This window comes from Schistocerca americana, chromosome 11 (genome assembly GCF_021461395.2).
Source record: "Schistocerca americana isolate TAMUIC-IGC-003095 chromosome 11, iqSchAmer2.1, whole genome shotgun sequence".
NCBI lineage: Eukaryota > Metazoa > Arthropoda > Insecta > Orthoptera > Acrididae > Schistocerca > Schistocerca americana.
Window position 1 is genome coordinate 113,056,176 of NC_060129.1, and position 19,832 is coordinate 113,076,007.

The 19,832-nt window shown below is 41.1% G+C and overlaps 1 non-coding gene across 1 annotated transcript; it reads left to right on the forward strand.

Moving 5' to 3' along the window:
• Positions 1-10,330: 10,330 nt before the first annotated feature.
• Trnat-ugu lies at positions 10,331-10,404 on the forward strand. Its single transcript has one exon. It is a non-coding gene; the product is annotated as a tRNA-Thr (tRNA).
• Positions 10,405-19,832: the final 9,428 nt, after the last annotated feature.

Here is a 19,832-nt window from a genome sequence, read left to right on the forward strand (position 1 = left end):
GTTCCACATCCTGGAGGACCTCCTCACTATGGATCAATTGGAATGAAAGTTAATCTAATCTAATCTAATCTAATCTGAGCTGTTATCCTTGCACAGTAATTTCACAAATCCTGTGATGTTGGAATCTGTTTAGCCATCCAGGTGAGGCATTAAATTCTTCTTAGCTTTTTTGGTCCACATCAGGCCCGAAACAATGACACCTTCTGCTTGTTTTTGGCTAAACCATCGCAAAAGAGCTGCATCTAATTAATCAGATATAGAATCCAGGATGGAGTAATGACAGTATCATGAAAAGGATAATTGCTACTCACCTTATAGCAGAGATGTTTAGTCGTAGATAGGCACGACAAAAAGACTGTCAGACGAGTAAGATTTCGGCCAGAAAGGCCTTCATTGAAATTAGACAAAAAAAACACACACACACACATATGACCACTCTCTTTGGCTGCCGAGGCCAATCCGGCTTGGACAGCCAGGGACAGTGGTTTTTTTTGTGTGTGTGTGTGTGTGTGTGTGTGTGTGTGTGTGTGTGTGTGTGTGTGTGTGTGTGTGTGTGTATGTGTGTGTGTTTTGTCTAATTCCAATGAAGGCCTATCTGGGCAAAAGGATGGAATGGAAACAGTTATTATTGTCACAAAACAGCAGGTTTTTTATTGCTGCTTGTTAGAGGATAATATTGCACTTCTTTATGCACAAGTAACCTGCACACAAATATAGGGAGTACACTGCATTTTCAGTGTTTTTTTTTTTTTTTTTTCTCTCTCTATAAGAGTAGGTTCAGAAACCCGTTGCTCCAGTGTGCTGGTCTGTGTGGATCTGGTGCAAGTGGCTATGTTGATCCATGAACAGGGTACAGAACCTCTCCAATGTGAGTTTCATGAACAATGTCTTTGTTATGGATGTGATGGTAAATTAGTGTTAGCAGTTGGTGCAAATTGAGGCAAACGGTTATGAGTGCTGGATGGTCGGTCAGCAACATCATTTCACTGCACTTTGGGGTACACCACATGTGGAAATTCGTGTACACTGCTTAAATCTGGGGAGGGTTGCTGACACTTTAGCTCCTTAAGTCTACAGCATGAGCCTGGAGGCAATGGAGTAACTGCAGCATAAGTCTACCTGTTTAATATTGTCTGCACTTGCTTGACAAAGTGTTGTTAAAGGCTGCTGTTTCTAGGACCTTATGCCGTTTTACGTGCTACAGACAAGATCTATTTATTTACTTATTCTTTGCCTGTGGACTCTAGCTGATAATTTTCAGCTGAGAGTATATGGTGCATCATACAATTTTATATGTAGAATAAATGTACAATAAAGAAAAATGGAATACTTTTTATAGGCATATATAAGGTTATTACATTTTTCCTGTTAGAATATAACAACTAGTATTTCATATTTAATACTCACACCCAACCTACATTCCTCTGTAAGATATAAAATTTAAATTTATTTACTGCCTTAACTGATTTTAAAAAACCTTTTTCCTGTGTCACTGGGAGCACTCGTTGTCAGTTTGAGATTTCACTGTCTTTTGAATTGAATTTTATTTGATTCTGTAGGATTACATGGTGTATAGTGAACGTACATGTAATATAGGACATTTCAAGAATATAAAAACCTTCATCATCACATAGTTCCTAACTAGTCTAACAATTGATTATAATCAACAATATTTACAAATCTAATGAGAGCAGTACTCATTAACACTGTAAAATTTCTTTTCCACCAGAGAGTCTTTTAGGTTCATTGGAAACTTAGTGTCATGTACATTGTCACGCAGTATTTAGGCAGAGTTCTTAGTAATTTGATGCCAGAGTACTGCGGTCCTTTTTCAAGCTTTTCAGTCGGTGAGGTATGCTTTGTATGTCATTCTTCCTCTGTGTGTTGTGGGTGTGTACACTAGTGTTTGTAGTCCAGTCTGCACTATCTTTTGTGACATGTAGTTTAATTTTACATATGAATGAGGAGGAAAAAGTTAAGATGCCTAGTATTTTGAAGCAGTTTCTGCATGTTTCAGAAGCCTATCCTTTTAATAGCATTCTGACTGCTTTTTTTGTAATATCAAGACCCTTTTTATTTCTTGATGTTTTAATTTCCCCACACTACTCCTCCATACTGCAGGTATTATTCCTTCGAATAATACCCACAGTATGGAGGGATAGTGAGGGAAATTAAAACATCAAGAAATAAAAAGGATCTTGATATTACAAAAAAGCATGGTATACTGTGTACAGAAGCTGCTTGTCTCCTTGTAATAAGTTTCCTTTCGTCTTGTTGCTTGCTCATGTACAACTTGATTTAAGAGGTGTTTGTCACTTATTTTCACTGCCACAATATTCTCATATACACTCATGCTCATAAATTAAGGATAATGCTGACACATGATGAAACAACGCTCTGATGGGCGGTTTGCGGGTTTAAATCACCTCGGGGTATGACCGTGCGGTGTATTTGACCTGCGGTTGTTGCAAGGTGGCACTGGCAGCAGTCCACATATGCAGAGGTGTGTTGGTGCATGTCAGAGTACGGTGCAGCGAGTAAGTGTGCAGACATTTTCAGACATACTAATGGTGTCTGGGTGTTGAAAATGGCTCTAAGCACACATATTGATGACGTCATGAGGGGTAGAATACTAGAGCGACTGCAGGCTGATCAAACTCGGCAGGCCGTAGCACGGGCCCTCCGTGTGCCACGAAGCTTAATCTCAAGATCATGGCAACGATTCCAGCAGACAGGAAAAGTGTCCAGGTGCTACAGTACGGGACGTCCACTGTGTACAACACCAGAAGAAGGCCGATATTTCAACATCAGTGCCCGCAGATCGCCACGGAGTACTGCAGGTAGCCTCGCTCGGGACCTTACCGCAGCCACTGGAACAGTTGTCTCCAGACACACAGTCTGTAGATGACTGAACAGGCACGGTTTATTCGCCCGGAGACCTGCAAGGTGCATTCCACTGACCTCTGGTCACAGGAGAGCCCGTAAAGCCTGGTGTCAAGAACACAGTATACGGTCATTGGAACAGTGGTCTCAGGTTATGTTCACAGACGAGCCCAGGTATAGTCTGAACAGTGATTCTCGCTGGGTTTTCATCTGGCATGAACCAGGAACCAGATACCAACCCATTAATGTCCTTGCAAGGGACCTGTATGGTGGTCATGGTTTGATGGTGCGGGGTGGGATTATGATTGGTGCATGTACACCCCTGCACGTCTTTGGCAGAGGAACTGTAACAGGTCAGGTGTATCGGGACGTCATTTTGCACCAGTATGTCCGCATTTTCAGGGATGCAGTGGGTCCCACCTTCCTCCTGATGGGTGACAGTGCACAGCCCCACCGAGCTGCCATTGTGGAGGAGTACCTTGAAACAGAAGATATCAGGCGAATGGAGTAGCCTGCCTGTTCTCCAGACTTAAACCCCATTGAGCATGTCTGGGATGCTCTCGGGTGACGTATCACTGCACGTCTTCAAACCCCTACGACACTTCAGGAGCTCCGACAGGCACTGGTGCAAGAGTGGGAGGCTATACCCCAGCAGCTGCTCGACCATCTGATCCAGAGTATGCCAATCCATTGTGCGGCCTGTGTATGTGTGCATGGCGATCATATCCCATACTGATGTCGGGGTACGTGCGCAGGAAACAGTGGCGTTTTGTAGCACATGTGTTTCGGGACGGTTTTCTTAACTTATCACTGATACTGTGGACTTACAGATGTGTGTCGTGTGTGTTCCCTATGTGCCTACGCTATTAGCGCCAGTTTTTGTGTAGTGCCACGTTGTGCGGCACCACATTCTCCAATTTTCCTTGATTTATGAGAATGAGTGTATACACAGTGAGTGCACTGTTTTAGTATTATGGTGTACAAAAGCTTGTCTACAAGTTTGTCTGGGTGTTACTTTGGTTGTACATCTCAGAGCTCTTTTCTGAATTTTAAATATTTTTTTGAAGCAGCTTCTGCATTTTTCAGAAGTCTTTCCTCTTAATATGATTCTGACCGCTTTTTTTGTAACATCCATGTATGAATTGAGTGGGACATATGTGGGAACTCTAGTCCATAGCACATTGTCCCGAGTAATTAACCATCCACAACTTTTGCTGTTTTGCACTTGAAGAAAATCTGTGTGTTTATTTTTTTTTTCACAGTAAATATATGTGCTCTCCCCATTTCAAATGCTTAAGTGTAATAGCTCCAAAAAGTTTTGTGCTGCTTACTTCTTTAATTGCCTCACTATTTAACTTAATATTTACATTATACATTTGGCTCTGGTTGGTTTGAAACACTGCATACGTTGATTTTGTTTTATTTATAAAAATACTGTTCTCTACTTATATTAATTTGCAGTTTCAACATTTAGGAATGCTTCCTTCTCAAGCCTCTCCTTTGCCTCAGCTGCCCATGTAATTGTAGTGGCATCAGCATACATTGTAAGCTTCTGTTCTATACATTCTAGGAAATAATTTGTGTAGAGCAGGGGTTCCCAACAAAATTTTCTTGAGGACTCCCTCATTGAGCATGATTGGTACCTTGTCATATTACAGTATCAATTAAGAGTCTTTTAATACACTCCTGGAAATGGAAAAAAGAACACATTGACACCGGTGTGTCAGACCCACCATACTTGCTCCGGACACTGCGAGAGGGCTGTACAAGCAATGATCACACGCACGGCACAGCGGACACACCAGGAACCGGGGTGTTGGCCGTCGAATGGCACTAGCTGCGCAGCATTTGTGCACCGCCGCCGTCAGTGTCATTCAGTTTGCCGTGGCATACGGAGCTCCATCGCAGTCTTTAACACTGGTAGCATGCCGCGACAGCGTGGACGTGAACCGTATGTGCAGTTGACGGACTTTGAGCGAGGGCGTATAGTGGGCATGCGGGAGGCCGGGTGGACATACCGCCGAATTGCTCTACACGTGGGGCGTGAGGTCTCCACAGTACATCGATGTTGTCGCCAGTGGTCGGCGGAAGGTGCACGTGCCCGTCGACCTGGGACCGGACCGCAGCGACGCACGGATGCACGCCAAGACCGTAGGATCCTACGCAGTGCCGTAGGGGACCGCACCGCCACTTCCCAGCAAATTAGGGACACTGTTGCTCCTGGGGTATCGGCGAGGACCATTCGCAACCGTCTCCATGAAGCTGGGCTACGGTCCCGCACACCGTTAGGCCGTCTTCCGCTCACGCCCCAACATCGTGCAGCCCGCCTCCAGTGGTGTCGCGACAGGCGTGAATGGATGGACGAATGGAGACGTGTCGTCTTCAGCAATGAGAGTCGCTTCTGCCTTGGTGCCAATGATGGTCGTATGCGTGTTTGGCACCGTGCAGGTGAGCGCCACAATCAGGACTGCATACGACCGAGGCACACAGGGCCAACACCCGGCATCATGGTGTGGGGAGCGATCTCCTACACTGGCCGTACACCACTGGTGATCGTCGAGGGGACACTGAATAGTGCACGGTACATCCAAACCGTCATCGAACCCATCGTTCTACCATTCCTAGACCGGCAAGGGAACGTGCTGTTCCAACAGGACAATGCACGTCCGCATGTATCCCGTGCCACCCAACGTGCTCTAGAAGGTGTAAGTCAACTACTCTGGCCAGCAAGATCTCCGGATCTGTCCCCCATTGAGCATGTTTGGGACTGGATGAAGCGTCGTCTCACGCGGTCTGCACGTCCAGCACGAACGCTGGTCCAACTGAGGCGCCAGGTGGAAATGGCATGGCAAGCCGTTCCACAGGACTACATCCAGCATCTCTACGATCGTCTCCATGGAATAGCAGCCTGCATTGCTGCGAAAGGTGGATATACACTGTACTAGTGCCGACATTGTGCATGCTCTGTTGCCTGTGTCTATGTGCCTGTGGTTCTGCCAGTGTGATCATGTGATGTATCTGACCCCAGGAATGTGTCAATAAAGTTTCCCCTTCCTGGGACAATGAATTCACGGTGTTCTTATTTCAATTTCCAGGAGTGTACATTTTCTATTTTTGGTACTTAGAAAAAACATTGACATATTAATTATTGAAAAAATATTGAGCTTAAAACTGCTCATGCAGGAAGCGGCCAAAACAAAAAAAATCTATTATCATACGAAATATGTTTAATATATTTTTTATTGTAGTAGCATCTTGCGGATTCCTCTGGTATAGCTCGTGGACCCCTGGAGGTCCAAGGACCACCTGTTGGGAACCACTGGTGTAGAGAATAAACAGTACTGGCCCAAGCACGGAGCCTTGTGGCACGCCATGTATGACAGCTTGTAATTCAGATCTGTAATTGACTGCATTTCCCCCACTAGTATGTCTGATTTCTGTGTGCTGTTTCCTGGTCACAATGAACACTTTGACTATGTCATAGCATTTTTCTTGAAGACAACGCTGGTAAGAGTTTTTCCATTAACAGGGAATGATTTATGCAGTAAAATGCTTTATATGGTTCAGCATGTGAAGCATAACAGTTATCAGTGGCATTATCAGCAGCAACATTAGAAAATGAAGCAGCTGCAGCAGAACCATCACAAGCCTTTAGAAAAAAGTAACACCAGCGATACCAGGGTGTGGCAGAACCGACTAAGCAGTTTCTATCAATTACTGCTGAGGCTGTGGCAGGGGTAGGCAGTTGCACATGGTCTGCCTTTGTTGAGTCATTGACCCCATTTCAGTAGCCAACATGGTCTCAACTGGTGCACATCATGGTTTTGCCGTTTGCACTTATTATGAATACAACAGATCTGTGATCGCTACACAACGAGCTTTTTGGCGCCAGTTCAACATTCCACGCAGCAGTGCCATTCCTAATGCAAACACAATTCGGTCCTGGGTTCACCAGTTGGAGGAAGCTGGTAGCACACTAAGAATAGATACACACGGCTGATGCTGATCCGTCAGAACATCAGAAAATGTGCAGTGGACGAGAACAGCAGTTCGACAATCGCTGCAACATTCGGCTCGACGACATGCTGTTGTATTGGGGATTTCAGACCACAGTTTGAGGATTCTGCAATGCGATTTGAAGTTCCATCCTTTCGAAATAATGATTGCTCAATAATTACGCCCAGCAGACTATGCCAAATGTCAAAATCTGTGTGAGCAAATGCTTGGTCAGATCCCTCTGAATACAGCTTTCTTCAGTAGGGACGTGGCACATTTTCATCTTAGTGGGCGTGTGAACAAGCAAATCTTTCACTACTGGGCTGAATATAACCCCCGAATTGTTCATGGAAGACTGCAACATTCTCTTAAAGTGACAGTGTGGTGTGCCATATTTGGCATGGTAGGCCTTTGCTTTTTTTCCGATGAAGAAGGAGTGACCACGACAGTGAATTCTTCATGTTATGTTTCAATGTTACAATATTTTCTGCTACACATAATGGACAAGATTGTTGAAGAACATGGACTTGGGAACTTGTGGTTCCAACAGGATGGAGCGACTTCTCACACATCTCGAATTTCACTTGATGTTTTGAGACAAATGTTTCCGGGACACCTCGTCTGTGGGGTGATGTCGGGTGGCCTACGCAGTCACCAGGTTTGAGACTTTGTGACGACTTTCTTTGGGGTATCTCAAGGAAGAGGTTTTCAAAAGTCGCCTTCACACCCTACCAGAGTTGAAAGAGTAGATCATCAACAAAGTGAATGCCGTACACTGTGATATGTGTGCAAGAGCTGCTCAAAACCTCAGCGATCATCTACAACAATATATTGATGCTAACGGCTGCCATCTTGAGGACATTGTTTCCAAAACTAAATGAATGTAAAATGGTATACTGTACTAATTTAGAAAATAAAAACCACTTTTTCTCTATACATTCAGATTTACTTTTTATTGCTCTGTAAAACTGCTTAGTCAGTTCTGCCACACGCCATAGAACTGCAGTACCACCAGGGAGAAGGAAGAGAAGTGCAGCTAAAGAAGCAGTGTCAAGTGTTATGAGTAAGTGGGAAACAGTGCCTCCTCTCCGTCTAAATTATTTTTACTGGGATGCAGCACGATGGAGAAGCCCATAAGATAAATAGTGTAAAAGCTTTTATAGCTGCTCACAAAAACGTTCAATCTGAAGGGAATAACAATTTTGAGATTAAAGTTTGCTACCTGAACATTCAAGGAATAAAAGACAAAGAATTTTTTGAATACTTTTGGCCTAGATAATAGATTTTTATATTTTTTGTTTGAGTGAACATTGGGTTACTGAGCAGGAACACACAGTTGTGAAAGTTGATAACTATAATATAGCAAATAGTTACTGTACGAAATTGCATAGAAGAGGTGGTGTGGCAATCTATATTAACCACTCACTCAGTTGCTCCATTAATAGGTTGGATCTAGAATATTTGTGTGATGGACAGAATTTTGAAGCTATTGGTAGAATCATTGATAGTTTTAAGATGGTAATAATATGCTTGTACAGATCACCTAAGGATATCACCACTATATTTCTAGAAAAACTGGACATGCTGTTACATGAATTTGAAGAGCCAAAATGGTTGCATTGTGACATTGTAATAGATGGAGATCTGAATTCAGATTTTGATGTAACGATACACAAATATAGTGTCATTGAGCTGAAGAAACTTCTAAGACAGTGAAATTTACTCTTCATCAATAATAAACGCACACGAAATGAAGCATGTCTTGACAACATTTTTGTCAGTTTTGAAACTACAGAAGAATCATGTGAAATGATAGTACTTCCATTCTCAGACCATGATTCTGTAGCCTTAAACTGTAAAACTAGATTCTCTGCTGATAACAGCAATATTGCAAGGTCTCTCCCAAAAGCTGTAATAACCAGACCTGTCATAAATGATAAAATTGTCAGGTTTTATAAGTCCCTTGCAGACAGAGACTGGTTTGGCCAGTGTTATGGTGACACACATTACAGCTTATGTAATGATTTGTCAGCAAAGCTAACATTTGAGAGGTTCTTTAAAGCTTTCTTGACACAATTTAATGACAACTTTCCCGTTAAGAAATGCAAAATAACTGATGAAGGCTCCAAAATCAAGGCCACAAATAAAGAAAATCCAAGGTCTAGTGAAGAACTAACAAATCTGAAAAACCAACTTAAGCTGTTGCACAATGTATATAAAAGTCTGAAGACTGCATGACAGATCAGTCTATCTTAAATACAGGAACGAGTATAAAAAAGCCATTGGGGAAGGTGAAAAAGCACACAGTTTCAGCAGTATTGGGAAAATAATAAGTAGTATTGCTAAAAGTGAAAGAAACAAGGAAATTAATATATGTCCCCAAAAAGTCAATGATTATTTTATTAAATCAGTTGAGGATGTAGGAAATTCTATTATCAACCCTGATATTAGTTAATCAGAGATTCTTTCAAAAAATGTTTGTAAACTACTGGCTAATACACACATGTCTGCCTTCTCCGAAGTCTCTCCTAGTCTCATCCTAAGAATAGTAAAACACCTAAAACCATTAGACAGTGTAGACGTATATGACATATCTCGTAACATACTATAGAAAGTAATAGATTGTATTGTGTATCACTTACCATATTGTATAAACAAGCAAATAACTAAGGGATAGTTTCCTGATGAGCAAAAAGTGTCTAGGGTAGTTCTAATACATAAAAAAGGAGATACAGACTCACCTTCAAGTTACAGGCCAATTTATATAGTCCAGGCCTTTTTCTAAAGTACTGGAATGTGTATTTTATCAACAATTAAATGTTTATTTGGAAAATCTAGAAATAATTGGAGATGAAATGATAATTAAATGGACACCCTAGCTGCAAACAGGCGTTGATGTACTTCACTGGGGACATGTTGAAAATGTGTGCCCTGACCGGGACTTGAACCCAGGATCTCCTGCTTGCATGGCAAACACTCTCTCCATCTGAGCCACCGAGGGCACAGAGGATAGTGCGCCTGCAGGTACTTATCCCGTGCACGCTCCCCGTGAGACCCACGTTCCCAACATGTCCACACCACTACATTCATTGTTTGGTTGGTTTGTGGGATTAAAGGGACCAGACTGCTACGGTCATTGGTCCCACTACATTTGTAGTGCGCCTAATAGATGTTTGCCCATCATACTCATTACTCAAGTCAGATAAATCTACCAAGTCCTGTACGAGTTCAGGCATAGCGTGTGCGTTCGCACAAGAAGGTCAATAGCCGAGAAGCCATATTTTAACTATATGTGACGGTAGTATCTGTTCCCAAAAGAACAGTTACCATAGATGACCATGCAGCTTTGCTAGAAATGAAATGATAATTAAATGGGCACCCGAGCTGCAAAACGGTGTTGATATACTTCATTGGGGACATGTTGAAAATGTGTGCCCCAACCGGGACTCGAACCTCGGTGGCTCAGATGGACAGAGCGTCTGCCATGTAAGCAGGAGATCCCGGGTTCGAGTCCCGGTCGGGGCACAGGTACTCCATTGCAATGTTCACCGAAACTGATAAACCCAAACTGTCAGTAACAGACATGAAGGACTTGTTTAAGAGTTTTTTTTTAGAGCTATCTGTTCTTCCTTTTTAGCCCCACCTGTCTCTGTCTTGACTGTATCCCAATCCACTGCTTATTTTTATTTTTTGACTTCTGTGTGATTTGAGTTACCTTTAGGGGAAAACAATTTTCGAAAGTCGAGGTTTGTATTTTTCATTTGAGTCAGAAGTATTGTAAACAGCTATCCAATTCATGTCTTTGAGCAATTTCCTGAATTTCTCTATTTTTGACTTATTTATTACCCTCCTGTGCTGAGATTTAATAGGTTTTTTTATCTGACAAGTTTCAACATTTAACACAAGATGCTGCATGTCATGATGTATTGGTTTTGTAATATGACTTTTTCCCCTAGATTTGTCTTCAAAGATGTTATTAATAGCAGTTTCAGAGCATTTACATATCTGAGTTGCAAAGTTCACAGTAGGAACTAAATTGAATGATAGTGTTACTGACTGTAATAATTGTTCACTGACAGAGCTTTTCAATAAATCCACATTAAAATCACCAGTAACCACGATTTCCTTACTTTTTACAGTGAGATGGTACAACAGAACTTCCAGATTTTTTTTATGAAGAGGTTAAAATTTTCTGAAGGTAATGCTTCTAAGTGCTGCTCTGAACAAAACTTATTAATATCAATATTCTTGAAATCAAAACAGATTCTGGCAAATTCTCCTTTCTCCACATTTTCTCTACAGAAGTAAGAAGCTAATTTGGATCCTGTAACATTTAACATATCTATACCAGTGGTCATACGATGTTCCGAGATGCAGATTATATCAACTGGTTTGCTGAACTCTAATTCTTCAACGCAAATAAGTAACTCATTAAGCTTACCCCCTAGTCCTCGGATATTCTGGTTCCTGATGCAATAAGGATAACTGATTTTGTGCACCAGCTGAATTACAACTGAATGAAATTGTATCTACAGAGCGGTAGGCAAATTGTCTGTGTTGGCAAGGAAATGCTGAGAATAGAACAAGTTAAAGTAGGTGTACCCCAAGGAGTGGTATTGGGCACTTATTTGTTCCTAATAATGATCAATGATTTGGCTTCATTTATAAAGTCAAGAACAGTTCCATATGCAGGTGATACAACCTTTCTTCATTGTAGTAACGATCTCGACAGCCTTAAAAGTTGTGTTGCAAAGACTGTGGACCAAGCTTCCAACTTGTTTAAAGCAAATGGCTTCTTATTGAATAACAACAACACATAGCACGAGGCTTTTAGTCTAAAAGACAAGCCTTCATCAGTTGATCCTAGTTATGTTAAATTTTTGGGGGTATATTTAGACGATAAATTATGTATCTTGGAGTCAACATGTACGGTATATTAGTGGTAAGCTGTCAAAAGTAATTTATCTGTTACAGTGACTTATGGACTGTATATCTGAAAAGTATGTTAGAAAACCCTATTTTTCATTCTTTCAAAGCATACTAACATATGGTACTATTTCATGGGGGAACTCTAGTTGTGTACATGATGTCTTAATACTGCAGAAAAAAGGTATTAGGATAATGACTGGTTCTTCATATAAGACACACTGTAAACCATCGCAAAAACAAACTGCAGAGATAATGTACATTGTTACAGTACGAGAGGGAACAGATGCATTTATACCTCATGCCACAGACTGTCAAAATCACTAAATAGTTATGATCCCATGGGCTACAAATTATTTGATAAGATTGCACAATCTGTACAAGAATTACCTGTACAAGCATTCAAACAAATACTATACGACTGGCTAGTTACCCACCCACTCTACGACATAAATGAATATTTCAACTTTAATATAATATTGTAACACTAATAACAATCATCTTGTTTCTTTTAAATCATCAATTGTATTGTATAATATGTGTGATGTTGTCTATTGCTGTAATAGCTGATTGACAATAAAATTATTATTATTATTATTAGATGTTGATCTGTTGCCTGTCAAGCAAACTCAGAATATGTTGAACTAAGCATATTGATGCCAATATTGTTGATGTCCCTGATAAGTGTAGTATTTTAAATTTGTTTATAAAGCTTACAGTTCTATTCTTTATTACCATTTCATATATTTTAGCATAAGTGGAGATCACTGATATTGGGCTGTAGTTCTCCAATTTACCCCTGTTTCTTGTCTTAATTATTGGCTTTGTTTTAATTGCTTTTAACGAATCTGGAAATATAACTTTGTCTGTCACAGCATTCAGCACATATGTTAAAGGTTTTAGTATGCTTTCCCCACATTTGTTTAGGAGATGGTGGTGTAATAGCATCTAAGCCAGATGAACGTTTGACTTTTAGTTCCTTTATTAAATTTGAAACTTCTATTTCAGTTGCTGAGATGAATGCCATGGTATGGTTTATATGTGGGATTTTTGGCATTTTACTTGTTTCACCTGTTTTATTTTTTTATTAGTTTATTTGCCCCTTGAACCATGGACCTTGCTGTAGGTGCGGAGGCTTCCGTGCCTCAATGATACAGATAGCCGTACTGTAGATGCAACCACAACGGAGGGGTATCTGTTGAGAGGCCAGACAAATGTGTGGTTCCTGAAGAGGGGCAGCAGCCTTTTAAGTAGTTGCAGGGGCAACAGTCTGGATGATTGACTGATCTGGCCCTGTAACACTAACCAGAACGGCCTTGCTGTTGTGGTACTGCGAATGGCTGAAAGCAAGGGGAAACTACAGCTGTAATTTTTCCCAAGGGCATCCATCTTTACTGTATGATTAAATGATGATGGCGTCCTCTTGGGTAAAATATTCCGGAGGTAAAATAGTCCCCCATTCGGATCTCCGGGCGGGGACTACTCAAGTGGACGTCATCAGGAGAAAGAAAACTGGCGTTATACAGATCGGAGCATGGAATGTCAGATCCCTTAATCGGGCATGTAGCTTAGAAAATTTAAAAAGGGAAATGGATAGGTTAAAGTTAGATATGGTGGGAATTAGTGAAGTTCGGTGGCAGGAGGAACAAGACTTTTGGTCAGGTTAATACAGGGTTAAAAATACAAAATCGAATAGGGGTAATGCAGGAGTAGGTTTAATAACGAATAGGAAAATAGGAGTGCAGGTAAGCTACTACAAACAGCATAGTGAATGCATTATTGTGGCCAAGATAGACACGAAGCCCACGCCTACTACAGTAGTACAAGTTTATATGCCAACTAGTTCTGCAGATAATGAAGAAATTGATGCAATATATGATGGGATAAAAGAAATTATTCAGGTAGTGACGGGAGACGAAAATTTAATAGTCATGGGTGACTGGAATTCGAGTGTAGGAAAAGGGAGAGAAGGAAACGTAGTAGGTGAATATGGATTGGGCTAAGAAATTAAAGAGGAAGCCGCCTGGTAGAATTTTGCACAGAGCACAACTTAATCATAGCTAACACTTGGTTCAAGAATCATGAACAAAGGTTGTATACATTGAAGAACCCTGGAGATAGTAGAAGGTTTCAGATAGATTATATAATGGTAAGACAGAGATTCAGGAACCAGGTTTTAAATTGTAAGACATTTCCATGGGCAGATGTGGACTCTGACCACAATCTATTGGTTATGAACTATAGATTAAAACTGAAGAAACTGCAAAACGGTGGGAATTTGAGGAGATGGGACCTGGATAAACTGAAACAACCAGAGGTTGTAGAGAGCGTCAGGGAGAGCATAAGGGAACAACTGACAAGAATGGGGGAAAGAAATACAGTAGAAGAAGAATGGGTAGCTTTGAGGGATGAAGTAGTGAAGGTAGCAGAAGATCAAGTAGGTAAAAAGACAAGGGCTAATATAAATCCTTGGGTAACAGAAGAGATATTGAATTTAATTGATGAAAGGAGAAACTACAAAAATGCAGTAAGCGAAGCAGGCAAAAATGAATACAAACGTCTGAAAAATGAGATCAACAGGAAATGCAAAATGGCTAAGCAGGGATGGCTAGAGGACAAATGTAGGGATGTAGAGGCTTATCTCACGAGGGGTAAGATAGATACTGCCTACAGGAAAATTAAAGAGACCTTTGGAGAAAAGAGAACAACTTGCATGAATATCAAGAGCTTAGATGGAAACCCAGTTCTAAGGAAAGAAGGGAAAGCAGAAAGGTGGAAGGAGTATATAGAGGGTCTATACAGGGGCGATGTACTTGAGGACAATATTATGGAAATGGAAGAGGAGGTAGATGAAGATGAAAATGGGAGATACGATACTGTGTGAAGAGTTTGACAGGGCACTGAAAGACCTGAGTCGAAACAAGGTCCCAGGAGTAGAGAACATTCCATTAGAACTACTGACGGCCTTGAGAGAGCCAGTCCTGACAAAACTCTACCATCTGGTGAGCAAGCTGTATGAGACAGGCGAAATACCCTCAGACTTCAAGAAGAATATAATAATTCAAATCCCAAAGAAAGCAGGTGTTGACAGATGTGAAAATTACCGAACTATCAGTTTAATAAGTCACAGCTGCAAAATACTAACGCGAATTCTCTACAGACATAAGCCAACCTCGGGGAAGATGAGTTTGGATTCTGTAGAAATGTTGGAACATGTGAGGCAACACTGACCCTACGACTTATCTTAGAAGAAAGATTAAGGAAAGGAAAACCTACGTTTCTAGCATTTGTAGACTGAGAGAAAGCTTTGACAATGTTGACTGGAATGCTCTCTTTCAAATTCTGAAGGTGGCAGGGGTAAAACACAGGGAGCGTAACGCTATTTACAATTTGTACAGAAAGCAGATGGCACTTATATAAGAGTCGAGAGGCATGAAAGGGAAGCAGTGGTTGGGAACAGAATGAGATTTTCACTCTGCAGCGGAGTGTGCGCTGATATGAAACTTCCTGGCAGATTAAAACTGTGTGCCTGACCGAGACTCGAACTCGGGACCTTTGCCTTTCGCGGGCAAGTGCTCTACCAACTGAGCTACCGAAGCACGACTCACGCGCGGTCCTCACAGCTTTACTTCTGCCAGTATCTCGTCTCCTACCTTCCAAACTTTACACAAGCTCTCCTGCGAACCTTGCAGAACTAGCACTCCTGAAAGAAAGGATATTGCGGAGACATGGCTTAGCCACAGCCTGGGGGATGTTTCCAGAATGAGATTTTCACTCTGAAGCGGAGTGTGCGCTGATATGAAAATCTCATTCTTGAAACATCCCCCAGGCTGTGGCTAAGCCATGTCTCCGCAATATCCTTTCTTTCAGGAGTGCTATTTCTGCAAGTTTCGCAGAAGAGCTTCTGTAAAGTTTGGAATGTAGGAGACGAGATACTGGCAGAAGTAAAGCTGTGAGTACCGCACGTGAGTCGTGCTTCAGTAGCTCAGTTGGTAGAGCACTTGCCCGCGAAAGGCAAAGGTCCCGAGTTCGAGTCTCGGTCGGGCACACAGTTTTAATCTGCCAGGAAGTTTCAGTGGTTGGGAAGCTAGTGAGACAGGGTTTTAGCCTCTCCCCGATGCTATTCAATCTGTATATCGAGCAAGCAGTAAAGGAAACAAAAGAAAAATTCGGAGTAGGTATCAAAATCCGTGGAGAAGAAACAAAAACTTTGAGGTTCGCTGATGACATTGTAATTCTGTCAGAGACAGCAAAGGACCTGGAAGAGCAGTTGAATGGAATGGGCAGTGTCTTGAAAGGAGGGTATAAGATGAACATCAACAAAAGCAAAACGATTATAATGGAATGTAGTCAAATTAAGTGAGGTGATGCTGAGGGAATTAGATTAGGAAATGAGACATTAAAGTAGTAAAGTAGTTTTGCTATTTGGGGAGCAAAGTAACTGATGACAGTCGAACTAGAGAGGATATAAAATGTAGACTGGCAATGGCAAGGAAAGCGTTTCTGAAGAAGAGAAATTTGTTGAAATCGAGTATTGACTTAAGTGTCAGGAAGTCGTTTCTGAAAGTAGTTGTATGGAGTGTAGCCATACATGGAAGTGAAACACGCACAATAAATAGTTTACACAAGAAGAGAGTAGAAGCTTTCGAAACGTGGTGCTACAGAAGAATGCTGAAGATTAGATGGGTAAATCACATAACTAATGAGGAGGTATTGAATAGAATTGGGGAGAAGAGGCGTTTGTAGTACAACTTGACTAGAAGAAGGGATCGGTTGGTAGGACATGATCTGAGGCATCAAGGGATCACCAATTTAGTACTGGAGGGCAACGTGGAGGGTAAAAATCGTAGAGGGAGACCAAGAGACAAATACACTAAGCAGATTCAGAAGGATGTAGGCTGCAGTAGGTACTGGAAGATGAAGAAGCTTGCACAGGATAGATTAGCATGGAGAGCTGCATCAAACCAGTCTCACGACTGAAGACCACAACAACAACAACATTTGCTACAGTTATGTACAAGGGTTGAATGAAAAGTAATGCCTCTACCTTCGTTAATTAGATTTGGATTGGAATATTTTGGTAAATCAAACACAGAAATAATCCTTAGGATATGATATTTAATTTCCAATATTCACTTTCCCTTATAATCACCAGCCAATGGGATACACTTCTGCCAACGATGAGCAAGTTTTCTGAAGCTGTCACAGAAGAAGTTGACACTTCATTTCCGCAACCACAGTCTCACAGTTCTCTCAACATCTTCATCAGAAGCATAATGATGTCCCCGCAGATCGTCTTTCACCGTCGGGAACAGATGGCAGTCAGACGGTGCTAAATGTGGACTGTATGGAGGATGCCGTTCTTGTGAAATGCTGATTGTGCTTGCAGTTTCTCTCTGAGTGACACGACAATTGTCCTGAATCAGTCTGTCAACATTTTGCTTGTGAAACTCGGTGGTTGCTGTCACAGGACGTCCAACTCTTTGTTTGCCATGCAGGTCAGATATTCCCGCCTCAGCATCTTTAAACATACTCACCCAATGACGCACAGTACTCACACCAACGCAATCACCATAAATTGCTTTCATTCTCTAATGGATCTCCTTTGGAGTGACAGGTTCTGCTGTCAAGAATTCAATGACCACACGATGCTTAAATGGCATTGACCGACCATCTGCGCAGGTTTCCATACTTTACAACCGATCAATGCTAAGGCTTCCCGCCAACTGGAGTTGTAGAGAAGAGCCTACGTAACAAGCCAGTACCTGCCACATACGAATGCCGTCAACTGTTGAAGAGTTACGGAGGTGGAGGCATTACTTTTCAGTCAACACTCGTAGTATCTCTTAAATGTGTTTGCTATTTCTAGAGGAACTGCATCTCTTTTGCCATCCTTCATTGAACAGATGTCCTCTGTCGATTTTGTTAGTTTTCCTCTCTCTTCATTTATGAAGAACAATAAGACTTTTGAGTAAGTCTCTCCTTTATCTACAGCTGTCTTAATGAACAATGCCTTTGTTTCTCTGATGAAACTGAAGTACTCTTTCTTTTTTATTTTGTACAATGTATTATATGCCTCAATATTTTTTATTTTATTGTATTATTTATTTATTTATTTATTGTAAGGTCATGATACACTTTGAGGTTATGGGGAAACTACTCAGCCACCCAACTTTTCTCTTTTTTGTATGAGGCATGTTTTTTAAGTAAGTACCATTTTGAAATTAAAAAAAGATGTGCTTAGATATCTCAATAATTTTATTTTTACATGAAAGCCTGTACCTTATTTTACTTTTCTACATGATTTCCGTCAATATTGAGGCACCTGTCATAATGTTCTACCAGTTTTTTAATACCCTCCTCATAGAAGTCTGCCGCCTGACTTGTTAACCACTGCATCACCACTGTTTTGACTTCGTCATCATCTCGGAGACGCTGACCGCCCAGGTGTTTCTTCAAGTGCAGGAACAGATGGTAGTCACAGGGCGCAAGATCGGGGCTGTACAGAGGATGATCTACGAGTTTCCCATCGAAAAGATGTGATGAGATCTTTGGTCTGATTTGCCACATGCAGATGGGCATTGTCTTGCAGCAAAACTATGCCCTTGCTCAATTTCCAGGGACTGTTGCTTTGATTCTGGTGTGACGTAGGCCACCCATGTTTCATTGCCCATAACGGTTTGGCTTAAGAAATCATCGCTGGCGTTGTGGTACCGCTCAAGGAAAGTCAATGAACTGTCTAAACGTTCGATTTTGTGCACATCCGTCAACATTTTTGGTACCCAACGTGCGCACAGTTTTCGGTAATTCAAGTGCTCGGTCACAATGCCATACAAAATTCTACAAGAAACATTAGGAAAGTCATCCCACTAGGAGGAAATTGTAAAGCGTCTGTTTTCTCTCACCTTATTGTCCACTTTCTGCACCAAACTTTCATTAACGACTGGACTGCCACTCTGTTGTTCATCTTGAACATTTGTGCAGCGATCTTTAATAACTGCTCTCACCCACTTTCTTACCATACCATCACTCATAATGTTTTCTCCGTAAACTGCACAGATCTCACGATGAATATCGATCCCTTTTAGGCCTTTAGCACTAAGAAATCTTATAACAGCCCGTACTTCACAGTCGGCGGGACTCACGATTACAGGAGCCATCTTAAACACTCAGTGCACAACGTAAACAAGGAAGAATCAGACTGTAATGGCGCCAGTGCGCAGATTAAGGTACAGGCTTTCATGTAAAAATAAAATTATTGAGATATCTTAGCACATCTTTTTTTTAATTTCAAAACAGTACTTACTTAAAAAATACCTTTGTTGCCAGGATATGTAAGATTATAATAACAATTAAATAAAAATAGAAACTGGTCCCATTTAGTATTTACATCATTGTCTGCATGCACTGCTTCCCATTTTTCTGCTGTTAATATCTTTTTTAATTGAATCAAGTTTTGTGAGTTTATGAGTTTGTCTGCCTTTATTTGCTCTCATATCTCTTGCTCACGTCCAGCAGTCTGTATGTTAATGTATATCAAGATGTCAAAAATGGTATGCTAGTGTGGAGTTTATTACCTGGGTGTCAAGAGTAGTATGAAGGAATTTTTGTTATTATGTGCTCAATAGTTGTTTCACTACGCTTAGTTGCTGTGGTGGATTTATCTTCTTTATTTGTAGGTTGAAAGTACACAGTAAGTCCATTAGTGTCTTTGAGTTTTCCGTATATTTTCTGGTGTCTGTGACAAATCCCCCAATAATTATTAAATAAACATATTTTTTGGAAATTCTTAGATTGTATCTTCTAGCTGTGCAAAGAAGGTCTTATTTCAGTAAAGGCCTAATACACAGAACAACTTCCCTGCAGTTTTTATTACCACTGCTTTAGCTTTAAAGGTCAGTTCTGTAGCATATCTTGTGGTATTTTGGAAGGCTTTAGTTGATTTGGAGCTAGAGAAAATGGCAACCCCACCACCTTTATGCAATATTCTGCAAAATCTTGTTACATTTGCATAATTTTTCAAGTAG